Here is a 17,016-nt window from a genome sequence, read left to right as displayed (position 1 = left end):
ATAACAGCAGCATGGGAAGATAGTGTATATATCATACTACCAGTCTGGTCCACACTACTGTAGCTAAGAAAAAAAGAGGAACAGGAGTGAACGAGCGCACTCTTGTGAAATTTTCGACCAAAATTGGAGTAAATTCCAAATAAACCTAATATAATAAACTAAAAGTGCCGTCAATATGAAGACCACCGTTTTACATGGAACTTGAATGTATGTACATTACTAAGGTTAACCAAATTTTACAAGAAAATCACAATGTTTGAGGACATCAGCATAACCGTGTTACTCGAGGCATCAAAATGAGCATCAATAGCACTTTTTACATTTAAGTGAGCCGCAAAGACCTGAATCCGTTAAAAAAACACCTCTAACAACACACGCACCAAGGACTCCCCTTGATGGCAGAAAAATAATGTATAATAAGACAAAAACGCATGAACATATTGCTCCCACTGTTCCACAGGCCCACTGCTGCAGGAAGAACCAGAGAAGGTTTTCATGACTCATAATATACTAGTCCATTACGCGCGCCATCGCGTGCGCCGGCAAATCAGCTGGTTAAGGCACGAGTAAAAAACATGTTTAATCTTTGCATGGAAGCAATATTAGGAGTTTAATGTAGATATGTCATGCACAAAAACTGAAAGACAAAGATCGTCAAACAGAAATCCCACTGGCCGCTGAGAAAAAGGCCTAAGCAATAGAAAACAAGACGAAATGACCTAAGAAGCGGTGTATCAAAGTCAGGGGGCAGCTTCTTGGAATGTTCCAACTCGCCAAACGATAGGAGAAACTCCCTGGAGTACACTATCCTCGTCGTCATCCTGTCATGGATACAAGGGCAGACCCAGTAAAGGATATAGGTGTACACATGTACACCTAAAAGTTCCGCAGAGGAAAATTGAAACCGTAACATATCGAAAAAAGAGCGTACATATATGGTGGTGAAACAGGATATAAAATAGGATTTTGGAAACATACCGAGCCATAAAAAAAACTGAAAGAATCTTCATATGGGATCCTGAGACTTTGACAGGAACGTCATCTCATTTCTGTGCCATCTCATGTATAATAAAACAAAAAGTTAATGTTGTGGTGCTTGATCTCCAACTTCTTGTCATTTGTCCTTTATGACATTGACCTGCAGCAAACTTGACCTCATGTACTAATCAGTTGTTTAAATAGAACATCAGTAAACACCTTGACCAAATTATATGAGTGCAGATTGTTTCTGTGCCAAAAGAAAGTGCATAGTAACACAATATGACAAAAGATATGCCCCTAAAAGTCATTTAGGCATTCCTTGAAAAAAGCAAAACTATAAGGCAACAAAGAACTATTAGATTATTTCTTATTGTCTACTATAATAAATGGAGGGAGTGTGTAGATTCATGCTGATCAGTGTGAATTCAAAAGAAAACAACATACCTGACTAAAACTACCAGCGATGCAACATTCTCGATTGCCTATAAAAAAATTTATCACATGAAATCCCCTACTGCAGTTATCCTACTTTTTCCCCATCTTAATTTGAGATGACCCATTGGCATGTTACACATTAACATGCATAATCAATAGCTCGGCAACTATTATGAATATGTATGTTGCTATATATAATAAATCAACGGCTGAACTATGTGAATCAAGATTGTTTTACATCATGCCTCCAGGTTAAGCTAAAGAATTAACTGTAGCAATTCAGTGGAGGAGAAAAATAAGGTAGTGTAATAGTGTTTTTGATCATAGGTCGATCAGAAAGGATACTAAGGTGCAGAAATTGTCAGGAAAGGAGCACCAATTGGTTTAGATTCAGGGAATGACATACTCCTTAGATCTTCCTCAAGTCCAGCCGTGTGCTGCTCCTGGTCTCCCCATGTGATAGGTGGCTGAAGATGCCCGTGTGTGCCCCTGCAAGAAGCAGCAGGAAGGACCACCCAGACCCAGAAATGGTGGCGTGCAACTGACTTGGCCGACCCACCTTCTCCATGGTGGTACCCGGCTACACAGGCAAATAATGTGATGCCCGTGACTTCAAATAGGTAGATTACAATTCAGTTCCACAGTTTAATAGTGTCAATCTTCTATTTCGAAGTTGTAACTCTACTACATTGAAGCAATGAAACCTAAATAAAGCTACTACACATGTTGCTCAAAATCAGGTCCATGAAATGCAAATCATATAGTACACATCCAGCTCATACAATCAATTCACAAATCAGAAGGCAGTGGCACAACGTAAAGAGAAACCAGCTGATAACATTCCGCAAACATTGGTTCGGAGTAAGGCTGATCAACACACGACAGGCAGATGATATGAACAGACGTCTGAAGCACACATCAAGATACAGGTGCATTCATGGCAGTAGCAGCACACATTTCTTTGACTCTATGAGCATCAGAATGCATGAACAAAATGAACCTCACATGAGTAGCAGTACCGGTACCACGTGGAGGAAGAGCACTAAGCCGATATTCTGATAGACAAGGGGTAACGAAAGAGAACGGCTAGCAAAACGGGAACAAACACATGAGAACAGACGGTGTGGATGTACACACTAAGGCGCTAACAAATACACAACTACATCGAACGGCATTAGCATACAGATGAACGGAAGCAAAACTTATGGATCGAAAACAACGCTGAAGGCCACCAAATTAACGATACCACCTTAACAAATGGGAAGCACCTGTGGCCTTGCGCAAAGGGCAACCATAGGTGAGCACACAGGGCACGCACACAACATGTGCAGCCGCGCACAAACAGACCAAAACCCATAGCTAAGTGTGTCTCCTGTAAAGAGTAGGGAACTGCGATTACCCGTACAGCAGACGCGGAACCGATACGAGGCGTGTCGGTGATAGGCAGACGACCGCAGCGGACGGCACACCTGTGGCCATACACCCTGCAAACAAAGGCATCAACAGGGAGTAAGAAACAGAGCCCTGACGCCGAGGGACGTTCCGAGATGACGCCGGCGCCACAAGAAATTACCTACATAACCGCTCCACGCCGTTGAACCGACGGCACCGAACCTGTCAATCAAGGCAAACATCAACAGAACAGTGAACATGGCATCGCATGTGGAGCACGAAGGGGAAAATGCGTAAGCAAAAAAAGGGAATGCAAAGAATCAGGCAAACAAAGCGTCAAACAAGACAAGGGCAAGCCCAGCAAAAACACTGGGAAAACACGGCGGGCGGAGGTGGCGCGGCGGCGGCGCGCACTGTAGCGACGAACCCTAGGAGGCCAAAATAGACGCGGAGAGGCAGGAGCACCGTGAAGAACCGGCAGAAACTCAAGCGAGGACGAAGGCGCAGGGCAAAACGGAACCATAGAAACGAGAAAGCAAGCAATGGATGGAGAAGGACGAAACCACGACGGCCAAGGAAGGATGGACCAGCAACAGTAAAAGAAATCGTAGACGGAAAGGAAGGCGAAGACGACCGCAGCCTACCACGCAAACTGAATGGGAGAAGGAAGAGGCCCGACGACGAGGACGGACGGAGCGCACGAAGAGGCGGCAACGAGGAAAAGCGAAGCGGAGAAAGGGGATGGGGAGGGCAAGACCTAGCGGGCCAATCGGCCGGCCGCCGCCGAGATCAAGAGGGAGAGGGAGGGAGAGAGGAAGGGACGACGGGGCAGAAGCGCGGTTCGCGTGAGGAAGGGCCGTGGCCTCGGGAGAGACCGAGAGAGGGAGACAACAGGAGGCTTCTTTCTTTTTTTGCGATCTGGGACGAGGAGGGGAGAGACGGCGATGTTTCCGTGGAGGGGGCTCTGCGCTGTAGCGGTCGGCCGAGCGAATCTAGAGCGTCGAGCGTAGAATCGAACAGCTGAAGTATTTCAGGTGATGTGGATAGCCTGGTTGACGGCCAAAGTCTCCTGCTTTGATAATAAGAGATGGGCACCGGTAGGAAAGGGAATGGAGCCACGGAAGCATAACTGGAGGGCGTGATTGCACACGAGAAGGTTTCCTGAATTCCTGTCTTGGCGTTTCTGTTCTTTGTCCTGCAGATCAGCCCCATACAGAACTCCGTCAAACTCACTTTTCTCAGCCAGATTGTGCGCCTTTTCATTAGGCAGCCGATGTAACAGAAGTTCAGCCATGCAGGCAGATACAGTAGGCTACCATAGAACATTCTCCTGGCAGTCTTCGGACTTGGTTCCAGCACAAATGATAATAATGTTAGGAGTGAAGCTTCAAGACTGAACAACTCAGATGTGAGGCCCCCTACAAGTGTTAATAACATAAGATCTCAAATCTACAAAAACAAATAAAAAAAAAAGAAATTAGAAATTCAATATGGTTAGCACATACTATGTGCAAATAGCCCCAAAGGTAGCATGTACAGACAATTTCTTAGTGAAACCCACACAGTTGTTTTACCAGTAGGGTCAGCAAAAGAAAACATACGATACCTGCACCAAACAACCAGTCACATGGCCACAGTTTTCATAGACTCTTTACAGACAGATCTGCTAGATGCGAACTGGGACAAGTTAATTACCCCCACAGCAAGGTAATCATTGCAACATAAGTATGCGAGAGCCATAACATGAGGGATTTGCCATAAAATGCGGCAGGGAGTATCATCGCATTTAGTGACAGTTCAGTTGAAGCTGCTGCCCACCTGTACAGAGGAAGACACAGTAAAGGATCACATCTTGCAAAACATGAAGATAGTTCTACTGACGTATTCAACATATCAATTAGGAGCACAGCAATATAACAGCAAAATACTCTACAGCAAGAATTGACCAATATTAAACACACTCGAAGGTTTCCACAAACCTTTGACATGATCTAATGGAAATTGAAGGGCGTCATGTATGGGTGGATATTGCTCAAGAATAGATGCAAAGAGTGATCAGCAATTTTACAGATATCTTAAGAGTCATTCACATTCCAGACATCAAACTTACTTAATGCAGTCATGATATGCCCTTTACCTAACAATAGACAACTTGATTCTTAATTAGGAGAGAATATCAAACGCATCTCTTAGTTTCACTGTACTCTGTGCAGCTCAGGCCATAGTCCCATGATCCAAGCACCCCAGACATTTTTTTTGAGAAACAGCACCCCAGAGAAACTAGTTCAGCAGCTAGTAGGGCGGTGCTTCATCCATTTACAAATTGGAATCAAATTCACAATTTCACCAGTACTGAGAGAACCTTTTCCTTCTACATAGACCAACTACTGTCAATTATATGTCCTTTCATGCAGAAAATATATATGTTTCTATAACACATAAAAAGCTACTCAACACCTAAGAATAACAACAGTGATCAGTAACTTACTCCAGAAGTAGTGGAATGGCACCAACGATTGCCCCAACCCATGTATAAACAGGGTGTATTTGCTTCAACGGCGTATACACAAATGCGTACAGAACAAGATTAGAAGCTGTCAAGCTGTTCCTGCAACTCCAACACTTGTAGCCCACATGGCAGCATGTGCAGGACTAACGCGACTAGAAGGCAGGGGCCGTCGCATTGTACTTTTCATTTTACCATCATTTTTTATCTCAAAAACCTGAAAGTAGGTGTGAAATGATCAGAGAGAATACTGAGTTGTCTTGCAGGAGAAAGTAAGTAAAGCAAGTTCAATGTCTCTGGACACTAACGATCATATCAAGCAGGATTATCCATATAGCTCAAATCCAGATATGGCGTAATGTGTGGGAAGGAGGATACATTAAGAAAACTAATATTTGGTGCAGAATCATGAAGAACCAAAGATTTGCATGCATGTTAATACAATGGATATTGATTTGGCATGTCAAAAAGTAAGAAATGCATACCTGGTTGAGGATATTTGCAGATGCTGCAACCATCATTGTACCAGCACATGTGCAACAAAGTCCGGCAATGTCCACGATGCTGCTACTACCATTCTACCAAGCACATAGCCAGCCCCCGAAGTTGCCACAACAAGAGCACTAAATACAAAATTTGGAGCAATCATTAGATAAAAAGATGCACGGAAAGGATAAATTTCATCTTCACTCATCAGGTCCAAGGGACCACAAAATGAACAGGCAAGGTTGAATCCTGAATCACAATATTGTCCGAACCTATTCCAAGTGAAGTGCCACACTACTATACACTATCTAGAGACATTAGGCGAATCAACAATTCTTGCACTGAGTGAAAAAGGTTTGAAAATTTTGACACCCACTTCGTACCAAACTAGGATTGAAAATTCCGTTCTCACGGACAATGTCCCAAGGACATAAATGTCGGTAAGGCACCGAGTGGCAAATCCTAAAGTGCTGCTGGAAGAAACAATGAATCACCATGGGTGTGTTTGGTTTGATGGCCTATTTCTAGCCTGGCTAGCTTCTTGCTCCCACCAGGCCAATCCCTAGTTATTTGGTTGTCTGTACTGTCTAAACCTGACTAACAAACGGTGTGTTTGGTTGCCTGGTTTGCTTTGCATAGAATCACCTCTTCTTCCAATTGGTACCCCCTTTAAGTGATTTCATCGAACAAGTGGTGGGGGTCGGTGCGCAGGAGGAGGCATTAGCGAGCACCTTGCTGGCGAGCACCTAATGCACGCCTGGCGAGCACCTCAGAGGGTGGGGTGCACTTCTCTGTTCCTCGCCGACCGTCACCTCCACCTCACCATGGCGGACGCCATTGACGCACGAGGACAGCGCCCCTCCCCTGCTCCGCCTGGCCACCCCGGTCCGTCTCCTCCCACACCGGCTTGATGGATCGGAGGACACGCCACCATCAGATTCATCCATGGCCAGCTGCAGTAGATGACGGCGTGGAGGGGCACCTGGCTGCTCGTGATAGATGATGGAGCTGCAGCAGATTCATCCATGGACGGAGTTGCAGCGGATGAGGGAGTGACGGCGAGGCTAGTCCGGTGGACGAGACGAGCAAGTGGAGGCACGGTCGTCTTGCTTCGCGCCAGGGGTGGCTCAAGACCGCAGATGCAATGCCGGCGACGACTCTAGTGTGAACAAATCCCCACTAGGAGGTGAACCAAGCGTAAGCGCTAGCCTAGCTCCGCGAAAACGGCCTCCCATCACGTTCCCAGGAAGCCAAGCTACGAGCTGGTCGGTGGCTTGGTGAAGCCTGACTAAGAGGTTGAAACAGGCAACCAAACAGCTTCAAGGTGGCTACCTAGAGCCTGGTTAGGGGTTAGCCACCCAACCAAACAGGCCCCATATTTCTTAGCAAGAGAAGGTTAGTTGCATAAGGTCTGGACAAATCTGTCCAGAATTTTGATTTACAGTCTGAATACAACCTATGGATTCAAAATAGAAAGGTGATTGTAACAATGAGTATGGAACACATAGCGCAGAGTTGAACATAGCAGGTTAGCAAGCTTAGTTACAGGGATTACAGTTGACTTGGAAGTTCGTATAGATTAAACAAATGAGGATCTACACCACATATGTGATATGTAGCCAAATTGCCAAAACATGAGGAACTCAATGCATGGAATCAGAGATGTGAAGCAAATAATCCTTTGTTATCTTAACAATCTTTTTTTCTGGGGGAGACAAACATCCTGCTTGCCTGTCCACTATCAAATATCTCAATTATACCAAAATGATTAACTTTCATACCATTGTATGGATGTCAATTCTGTACCATTATAATGGTGTTTTTACATAGTTTTTTTTATATGTACACGACAAGCGAAAGGACCTCTAGCTGAGTTGGTTAGGTGGCTCAAGGAGCACTCCTTATGTTCTGGGTTTGACTCCCTGTGGGAGTGAATTTCAAGCTGAGGTTAAAAAAAATACCCTCATCTGTTCCGCACCACAGCACAGATCTAAGGTCCATCTCCAGTCATGGCCGTTCTCACATGGGCTACGGTGCCACTATGTGTGGGTGGGGCACGGTGCGTTTGAAGATCTTCTTAGCAAAATGCCCGAGGACTGTCTTAGCCCTGCAGGTTGAGTTTTTCTTTTATACACGACATGCAAAAAGGAATTGTGTCCCAAAAAAGTGTCATTCTAGTTTTGTCATAAGTCAAACTATCTTATGTTTGACCAAGTTTATGGAGAAGATTATCAACATTTATGACATCAATACGAAAATATATTTCATGATTGATCTAATGATGCATATTTGGTATCGTAAATATTGGTAATTTTTTTTTTTTGTATAAACTTGTTCAAACTTAAGATGGTTTGACTTTGGACAAAGCTAGAATGACACCTTTTTTGGATGAGGGGAATATTTCTTTTTAGAGAAAAGACCATTATTACAGACTACAGATATTATTCTGGTTCCATGTGCTGAATTAGCTGTTCCAAAATAGGAACAATGAAAAGTGTGTGGTTGATTGAATTTTGAACTACTGCCTCAATTAAATTTACACGCTAACTAGAAAGGAGTGATACTATTTAATGTTCTAAGTGTTTAGTAATGTAGCAGTTTTTTTTTTTAATTTATGGAATCAAACATAGTTGAGAGAAGCTAGTGCAATATGCATGTCTAGAATTAGTATGAGAAAAAATAACATTTAGCATACATGCTCGTGTAGAATTAAACATGAAATAAATGCCCACCACAAATATAAGAAGCATACTATTCAAAGTTCCTAGCAAACTTAGAATACAATTAAAGATCAAATGTTTGCAGAAAAAGACATCACAATGGTTAAGTTAGCACAGACAGCATCAGCCACAGCAGAATTCTCACTTAACAACATGTCTGTGTAAAACTGAGCATATGGTCTACATGGTATATACATTAAATGCATATAAAAAGGTTTTAGCTCAATTTTGATAAACATGTGCCAAAGATCAATGTCTTTGAAAAATGCGCATAAAAAATCCCAGTTCTAATTTTCTCGAATTCAACATAAGTACCAAAGAACATAAACATGCTGTCATGCTCTATAGTGATTCAGTTGTTAACGAGGAAAGAAAGCAGAAGATTCCATCATCAAACTTTTGTCCTTCAAAATCTACAGCTTCATACAACTCTAGGACTAGATATACAACAACAGTTAACCGAGTGAAGCAGCACCTATTTTAGCGATGTCTGTAGTTGCATGAAGTGATGGCGTGTTATTCAATTTATATTGGAATGTTACTCTGAGAAACGTTACACCAAATCCATAGGTAAGAAGGGCTCAGGGGGAGAAAATCGAGCACCTGAGGCGGGCTTTTAATAGCTCCCAGTAGCACTTCCCATAGTGCCGCAGCGCATCGGAGATGGATCCGGCCTGCTGCGAAACGGATACAGCCGCCGCTTCTTCCACGATGGTGTTCGCCGTGGCGGTGGACGGGGCGGAAGAGGAGGTACGCGCCAAAGCAATAGGATTATAGGAGCGAGCGACGTGGGTGAGTGCCTGGGTGGTGGCTGAGGTCAAGGGCGAGGCGCGAGCGGAGAGCCCTCGCGGCAGAGGCGGCGGTGCGGCCGCCCCTCAACATGGCGGTGCCGGCTGCGGCGACTACGGGCGTGTTTGATACGCAGGCCCGACGGTCCGGCTGCGTTGCTGGCTGCAAGTGCCGTGTTTGATGTGTCCTAGGAAACGAAGGAGGGCCTGGCCCGGTGGAGCGAGATGGAGCGCGCGGTGAGCGAGCTCGTCACCTCCCGGCCTCTCACCTCGACGCGCCCCTCACTCGCTCGCCGCCGGCTCCCTCGCCGTCTCCCCCGACGGCTCCATCTCGGCCGAGCTCTCCCACCCATCCCGCTCGCGGCCCCTCCTCGTGCTCCGCCTCTCCGCGCTGCGGCTCCAGATCGAGGCCCCATGTCCTCCTCCCCGCACTCCGCCGCACCGATGCCTCGAGGAACCGCGCGGCGGTGTAGGCCATCCTCGATGGGATCCAGCCGGGAGGTGGCGGCGCCGTCTCTGTCCCTGTCCCCTGCTGCCTAGCTTCATTCCACGGTGACACACCATGCCGGCGCCCAAATGGTTCCAGAAGCTCCGGAGGAGGAGGAGCAAGGGCAAGCAGCGAAGCCCGTGCAGAAGCCAAGCCCCCGCCACCACCGCCGCTGCAGGCGTCGAGGCGGACGCGGACGCACCCGCGCCGCCAGCGCAGGGCCAACAATGCCCGTCACTGGTGCCAGCACCGTGCGCGGTGTCTCCCGACAGGGCGTAGTACTACTTCGCTAGCGCGGACCGCGCGCGCCAGGACAGGGACCTCCCGTGCGCCGCCGACGCGGCGGGCCTACTGGACGTCCGCGTCGACGTGGTGCACCGCCGCGCGGGCGACCGGCGGCGGCTCGGCAGCCTCAAAGCGCCGCCCGGGACACCCGAGCTCAGGCTGCGGCGCATCGTCACGAGGCCCGCGCCCGTTGCCGCTGCCGACGCCGCCTCGGAGAGCAGCAGGCGTGGCGCGAGCAGCCGTGGCTCCTCCGCTTCTCCGCCTCACGGCGCCCAGATTGCTGTCGGAGCCCGCTGCTCCTCCATGTGGAGTTGCGGCTGCTAGCGCCGGCGGGCAGCCGCAGCATGCCGTTCTACTGGTGCCGGGCGGCGTTCTTGGCTTCTTGCTCCTGCCCGCCGTGTGTTTGATGAAATACCAATGACAAGAGCAAGGGAAGTTTTGGGGGTATCGTTAGCCAGTTCCAAGTGTCGTATGTATCTGCCCAACCAAACAAACACAATCTGAGGGGCCGTTTTGTAAGCTCCGCTCCGGTCAAAACAGCTTTTGGATTTATTTGTGGAGTAAATTCAGTGAAGAAGCTGAAGCATTTTTTATGAACGGTTTAGATAAACAGCTTCTCCTGCCAGATAAAAGGATGAAATGAGGATGATATATTTTTCTTTCTTTTCTTTTCTATTTCCCTTTATTTTATTTTGCTCTCTCTTTCCTTTATTTTATTTTCTCCTCCCTTATCTCTGACTATTTCTCTCTCCTCATCCCAACCACGCGTCGCTGGTTCTCTTCCATCGCTGTTCGCTGGCCAAAAGCCACAAGCTCTGCGGCCTCGGGCGTCGTCTCGGCCATAGGTTGTGGCCGCACCTCCGCACCGCCTTTGCCGGCCCTCTCCGGTGCCTCCGCGCATGCGCCGGCAGCGGCGGCCACGTCCCCGCGCGACCCCTGGCGACCGTCTTCTCCACGCCCGTCTCCTTCGCGACCGGCGACCGCGATCGTCTTCTCCGCGCCCGGTGGCCGTCTTCGACCGCGCCCGTCGTCTTCAGGTGCGCCCACGCCTACACCCGGGGCAAATCCGTCCAGGACCCACACATCTGGTAGGAGCCGGGCGAAGCTTGATTTTTTTGGCTCCAACCGACGGCGCCGGCATGTGAGAGCGCGAAATACGGAGATCCTCCGTCGGAGCTGGTCCGTTTTTGGCCGTTTGGCAGAGGGAGCCAAAAAAACTGCTCCAGGAGCTGCCTCATAATCCATACCAAACGGCCCCTAAATTCGGTTCGGCTCTTTTGGGACATGACACCAAACACATGTGATTGCACCATGGGAGACATCAAACGCCCTGCAAGGCCCGGTGGCTGGTGGAATGGGAATACAGCGTGAGGCCTGTTGTGAGAAGACCAGCACCCATGAGTGAAATGGGCATATGAGATGGGCGGGGCCTAGTTTTCAACTTGGAAAAAGTCCTCCTATCTCCAACTATTAGAGCATCTCCAACTATTCAAAAAATTAATTGATAAATCAAGTAGCTTTTCAAATGGCTAAAACAAGTTGGGGGCAAAACTATTTCTCACCCCCAACCACTTTTGTACTTTTTTTTCTATACATTTGCATTAGGAACTCCATCCTCTTTATTCTTCCAACTCTTTATTTTTCCCACGTCCTTCCACCTCTAGTTTGGCACGTCAATATGCGCGTATATTTCCACGCGATTGGATCGATTTTCCCGTACGGAAACAGAATTGAGACAGTGAGTTCTTGTAAAGCATTTTTTTCAATCTTGCCAAAAAAAACCTAGATTGGAAATGAGTTTTGAAAACTCTTCAAGATGCTCTTACTCTTAATGTGTTGATCTGATTTATCTCCTCATCAAAACTAAAGAAATAGGATGTTTTAGCTCCTTCAATCATTGAATATGCCCCCAACTTTTTTTTTACTCTATGGTGCCACATCAGAGAAGTAAATTAAACTACAAGAATAATTAAGGGTTTGAATAGACTTTACTAAATGCAAAAATAAATCTTCGAAAAACTACCCAAATATTTTTTTATAAATGTAGAATTTAAAAATCGTAGAATCTGGTTTAATCTTAGCAAATTTGTTTTAGCTCAAAAATATGAAGCTAGTTTTATGATTTTCTGAAACCTTGCTCTATATTATAGCGCATTGATTATAATTATTTGGATCTTATGTGGGCTCAGTTTTATTTTTACTTACTAGTATATGCTCTTCTTATCCATTATAATTAATCTACGTTAATGACTCACACTACATAGAAGTTCAAGTAATATAAGTATCATCCTATTTTTTAGTATAAACACGTGTGACAACTTGGACGAGAAGACAAATATGACCGCAACATTTTTTTTGGTTTAGGCAGAAAATGAACAATCTAGTTACCTGATTAGTGTGGACTTGTATAGGCCCTACTAGCTAGATACCACCACAATACAAAGAAACATCATTTTACTACATATAATGTGTTTGCTTCTTGTTTAATTTATTAGAAACATGCGCATGGTTCGTTCTGTGATATTCAAATGATTAGTACAAAATTGAAACATGAGAACTAGTTTTGTTCGTTGCCCTGCACTCTATCCGGTGATATTTAAATTATTAGTATAAAATTGAAACATGGGAACTAGTTTTGTTCCTTGTGCTTGAACCCACTCACCTAGGGTTCAACTATGAGGTGGTTAAATGATACTACTTGTGTTGTTACTGAAATCATGTGAATCTCTATGTACAACGTATACTAATTATAATTGATAACGAGAGATCTACGAGTAAACAACATGAAAATGAGACCATTTAAGATCTAAATAGTTTCAAAACATGACAAAAAAATAGGAGTCCCTTGGTTTTGGGTCAGCTTGCACTACTAAAGGCTTAGATGCAAGATATCTGTTGCGTAAAATTTGCTACAAAGACCATCAATTGTGAGAAGTATAAAATGCCACTAACTAAGAAGGGCTATATTCTTTGTGGGATGTGTGGGTTGAGATGACGGACTAGAGGGGGGTGAATAGTCATTTCTAAAATTAATCACACTGGCTAACCGAAACAAATGAGGAATTAAAACTATTGGTCTAGTTAAGACTACACCCCTAAGTTCACAAACACCTTAAAAAGATCCTAATTAGGCAACAAAGGTGCCGGGCTAGCTAGAGCTAACCTAAATAATTCTAGTAGCAATGTCACACAAACCTATGCAATTAGTGCTCAAGCAATCGGAGGAGCTCCTACATAATCTAGTAAGCAAAAGCACAAAAACCCCTAAGCTCACTAACAATGTGTAACAACCGATGTTTTTCAATAACCCAAAAATCTGAACTTAAAAACTTTTCTAACAAAACTCATGCATGGTGAGTGTGCATACTAGGAAACCACCCATGTAGTTGCACAAGTAGAACCAAGTTAGCATGGTTGGGCATTTTATATTTAATTCAACTTGTGAGTTGCTTCTTCATGATTTTATGTGATGTAATAAAATCAATCCAACCTTTTTAAATAAATTGTGTGTGTTGCCAAACCTTTGGCTTGGACCCTAAAGCCCTAGATGACCTCTAGTGGGCTCCACTAGGGTGTATACATGTTGGCAACACATGTATACATGCATAGGAGCCCTAGGTATAGTGTGGAAATAGAAATAGAAATAGAAAAGGAATTAGAAAAGGGGAACAAATAGAAAAAGGAAAGAAGCCCAACAGCAACAGTAGCCCACGCGCCCAGCCTCGTCGGCCCACGTCGCCCGTCGTGGCCCGGCGTCGCGCCTGCACCGCGCCAGCCTCCTTCGCCCACGCCCGTGTCGCCCTCTCTCTCTACCGCTGACAACCCAACCCCGCCTGTCATCCCCTACCCCGCTCCCCTCTCTACTTAAGCCTAAGTAGAGCACCGTACAACCGTCTATGCCCCTGCCCTTGCCCGTACGTGCGCCACCACCTTCCCCAGCTAGTGCTCGGTTGCCGCTAACACGAGCGCCATGGGCCGCGCCCCGCACAGTGCGCCTGACACTGCCATACCCGCCCTTGACTGGCTGCCGCACAAAAACAGGAGCACCAAGGCAACCACGCTCACCCCCACTCCGTAAAACCATAAGCTAGAGCCTTTGATCGCCCTCCACGTGCCCCCTTCCACTCCATCCGCCGTCCGGCGCCACCATGGCCATGAGCTCCCTATAAAAGGACACACCCAGTGCCCTAGCGCCCTTCCAATGCCTCGCCGCCATTGGTAGTTTCACCAGCCACACACCGAGACCGAGAGGAGGGAAGAAGGGAGGAGGGGAGGAGAAGGAGGATGACCGCGTCGCTGCGGCTGATGAGCCACCGTCAGAGAAGAAGACGGCATCCTGATCGTCTTCCTCGCCGTAACTGCTTGGCACGACACTACACCACCTTGCCACGGCCTCAACTCACCATCGCACCACCATCCTACCTACCTCGCCACCACGGTGAGCCCCTGACATCACTCTTCCATGCTCATCGCTGTGGACATGTCAAGTCACGCTGCCGTGTTCTCCCCTTGGGAGGGCCAAAGGCTACCCTTTTCACCGATATGGTGCACCACACACACGCACACATGTACATGGCCAAGGACCCAGCCTTGTCGAGCCTTAGATGCTTAGGAACGCTGGTGTGCCCTCGCTGTGCACCGCACGGTCACCATGGCCAAGGCCACCCATGGCACTGCCACATTTCGGCCACCTCGGGCTGGTAGAGGTAGGACAAGCGCCTTAGCGAGCTTTGCCTTGCCAAAGGACATGACATGCGCTAGGTAGAAGGGTAAGGACACCCCCGAGAGCCGCTGGCCATGTTCCGCCTCGTTGGAGCCACATGCCTCCCATGCTGTCGCCGTGATCTCACCGATCCTGGTCGCCTCGCGATGTGAGGAGGGGCCAATGAGGTTTGCCATCACCCCACGCACCTTGCCGTGTAGCTAGATGAATGGAAAGCTCTCACCTTATCCTAGTCGACCATAGCTGTGAGCTTGCTAGAGTTCTACCGCATGCCTTGTCGCGGTACGAACTCCGCCATGCGGTATGGTCACCCTCATCGAGTCGACCGGCCTCTCTGTGATCCCAACCAAGGGAAAAGGGCCACTTTTGGCCCCTATTGTAGCCGTAGCCCCTCACCATCGTCCGCCACCATCGTCGTGCCGCTGCCGCCGTGGCTTGCCTCGGTTAAGCCCCCGCCATCATGTTTGAAGCCGCTGACATGTTCATCAGAGCGCGAGGAAGCCAGTGAAGCTCGCTGGAGCTATCCTAACACACTATAGGGCCTCGCCATCAAAACCATGCCACCACCGTCCACCATTAAGCCTATGCGCGGGCGCTAGAGCCACCAAGGCGCCACCTTTGGCCCACCAGTGAGCTCACCATGAGCTCGTGAAGCTGTAGAGACTCCTAGCAACCCTACCGAGCCACCCTAGAGCGAGAACGGTCAAGCTCGCCGTTGGTGATAGCGCCGCCATGAGAAATAGAGGAGAGGGGGAGGCAGCCGCGCCCCTTTGCGTGGACCCGCGTGCACCCGGCGCATCATGAGCCAAAGGGAGAAGAGAGAAAGGTGGACGTGGTCCACCACGGACCGTGCCTGCAGTCCATGGACCCACACGCGCATGTATCTAACACGTGTCTGGGCTGGCCCAGCCCAGATCAGCCCATATCTGCCCCATGACCCGGCCCACTAAGCCAATTCAAGGCCTAGTCAACGTTGACCGTTTACCGATCAACACTGACCGTTGACCTGGCCCCACCTGTCAGCGACTGGATTTGCCTCGCCTAATCGGAAGCCGCCACGTGTCAGCACCAGGATTTTCCATTTCTTTTTCTTTTTTAGAAAATGTTTTAAACTTAGAAAATTCATACGACCTCAGAAAAATATAAAACTAGTGCCCAAAATTTTCTAAAAATGAGCTCTACATCATAGGCTTGTGTTTGAGTGCATTTGGATCTTTTGAATTTCTATTGCTTCTTTGTGATCATCTATAGGAGTCGCTTATCACGACTATATGTCTTGTTTGACAGACCCAGAGGAGCCACAGACTGAGGAGCATGACCCCGACTACACTGAGGATCTTGGAGACAACCTACTAGGTGCCACATCCCACCCAACCTCGTAGAATCCTATTAGACATGCTACAATGTAGATGCTAGTGCTTTACTTTTATGCAAATGATATGTGATAGGTTACATGGTAAAATTGCTTGTGAGCCATTACCTTGTCGCAACCTATACTGTTGCTCACCCGCTATTAGGTTAGACGCTCGCATACTTACTTGCTACTACTTCTACTACGCATTATATCTATGATGTGATGCTTGGTTGGGGATTGTATATGAGTGGTTAAGGCACTGGGTGCCGGTAATGTGGTAATAACCGAGCAGATCTTGGCGTGTGTTTTTGGTGTGTGATGATGGTAGAGTTGATCGGGCTGGATCTTAGGACGAGTCGTTGGACGAGTCTTGCTAGGGGGTGCAACCTAGTCATCCCCTACAAGTGGTACCTGTGGCGAGTGCATGTGAGATGAGGAGATCCCATGGTGGAGTGTCTTTGTGGGATGAAGCCCTAGGATGGAGGTGCCGCCAAGCCACTGGGTGTTGGTTATCCTCTTTGAGAAGATATCATGTCTGGTCCCCCTAAGGATTGGTATGTCGAGAGAACTGGATCATAGGACCCTACATGCATGCCACTCGTCCCTAAATGGGTGGGGGACGTGTCGTAGAACCGACCAATTTATAAGAGTACAAGTACAATGGCAGCCCGCAAGCGGTCGCACTGTCATACTTGAACCCATATAAACCCGATAGTCCGTCGAGTACCACGATGAGTCTCGATAAACGATTTACAACAACTAAGATCGTACATGATTCAACATACATGTCACATATTACATAATGTTCACTGATACATTTTCATCATCAGAGTATGAAACCAAGTTATTACAAACCGAG

The 17,016-nt window shown here is 47.2% G+C and overlaps 1 pseudogene; it reads right to left on the bottom strand.

Annotated features, from left to right (window-relative positions):
* Nucleotides 1-2,792: 2,792 nt before the first annotated feature.
* Nucleotides 2,793-10,289, bottom strand: LOC136450000 (protoheme IX farnesyltransferase, mitochondrial-like; annotated as a pseudogene).
* Between the last annotated feature and the right edge of the window lie 6,727 nt (nucleotides 10,290-17,016).

The sequence above is a fragment of the Miscanthus floridulus genome, chromosome 5, assembly GCF_019320115.1.
Source record: "Miscanthus floridulus cultivar M001 chromosome 5, ASM1932011v1, whole genome shotgun sequence".
Taxonomy (NCBI): domain Eukaryota; kingdom Viridiplantae; phylum Streptophyta; class Magnoliopsida; order Poales; family Poaceae; genus Miscanthus; species Miscanthus floridulus.
The sequence above is the reverse complement of the archived record's forward strand: the minus strand, read 5'-3'. Positions and strand labels throughout refer to the sequence as shown.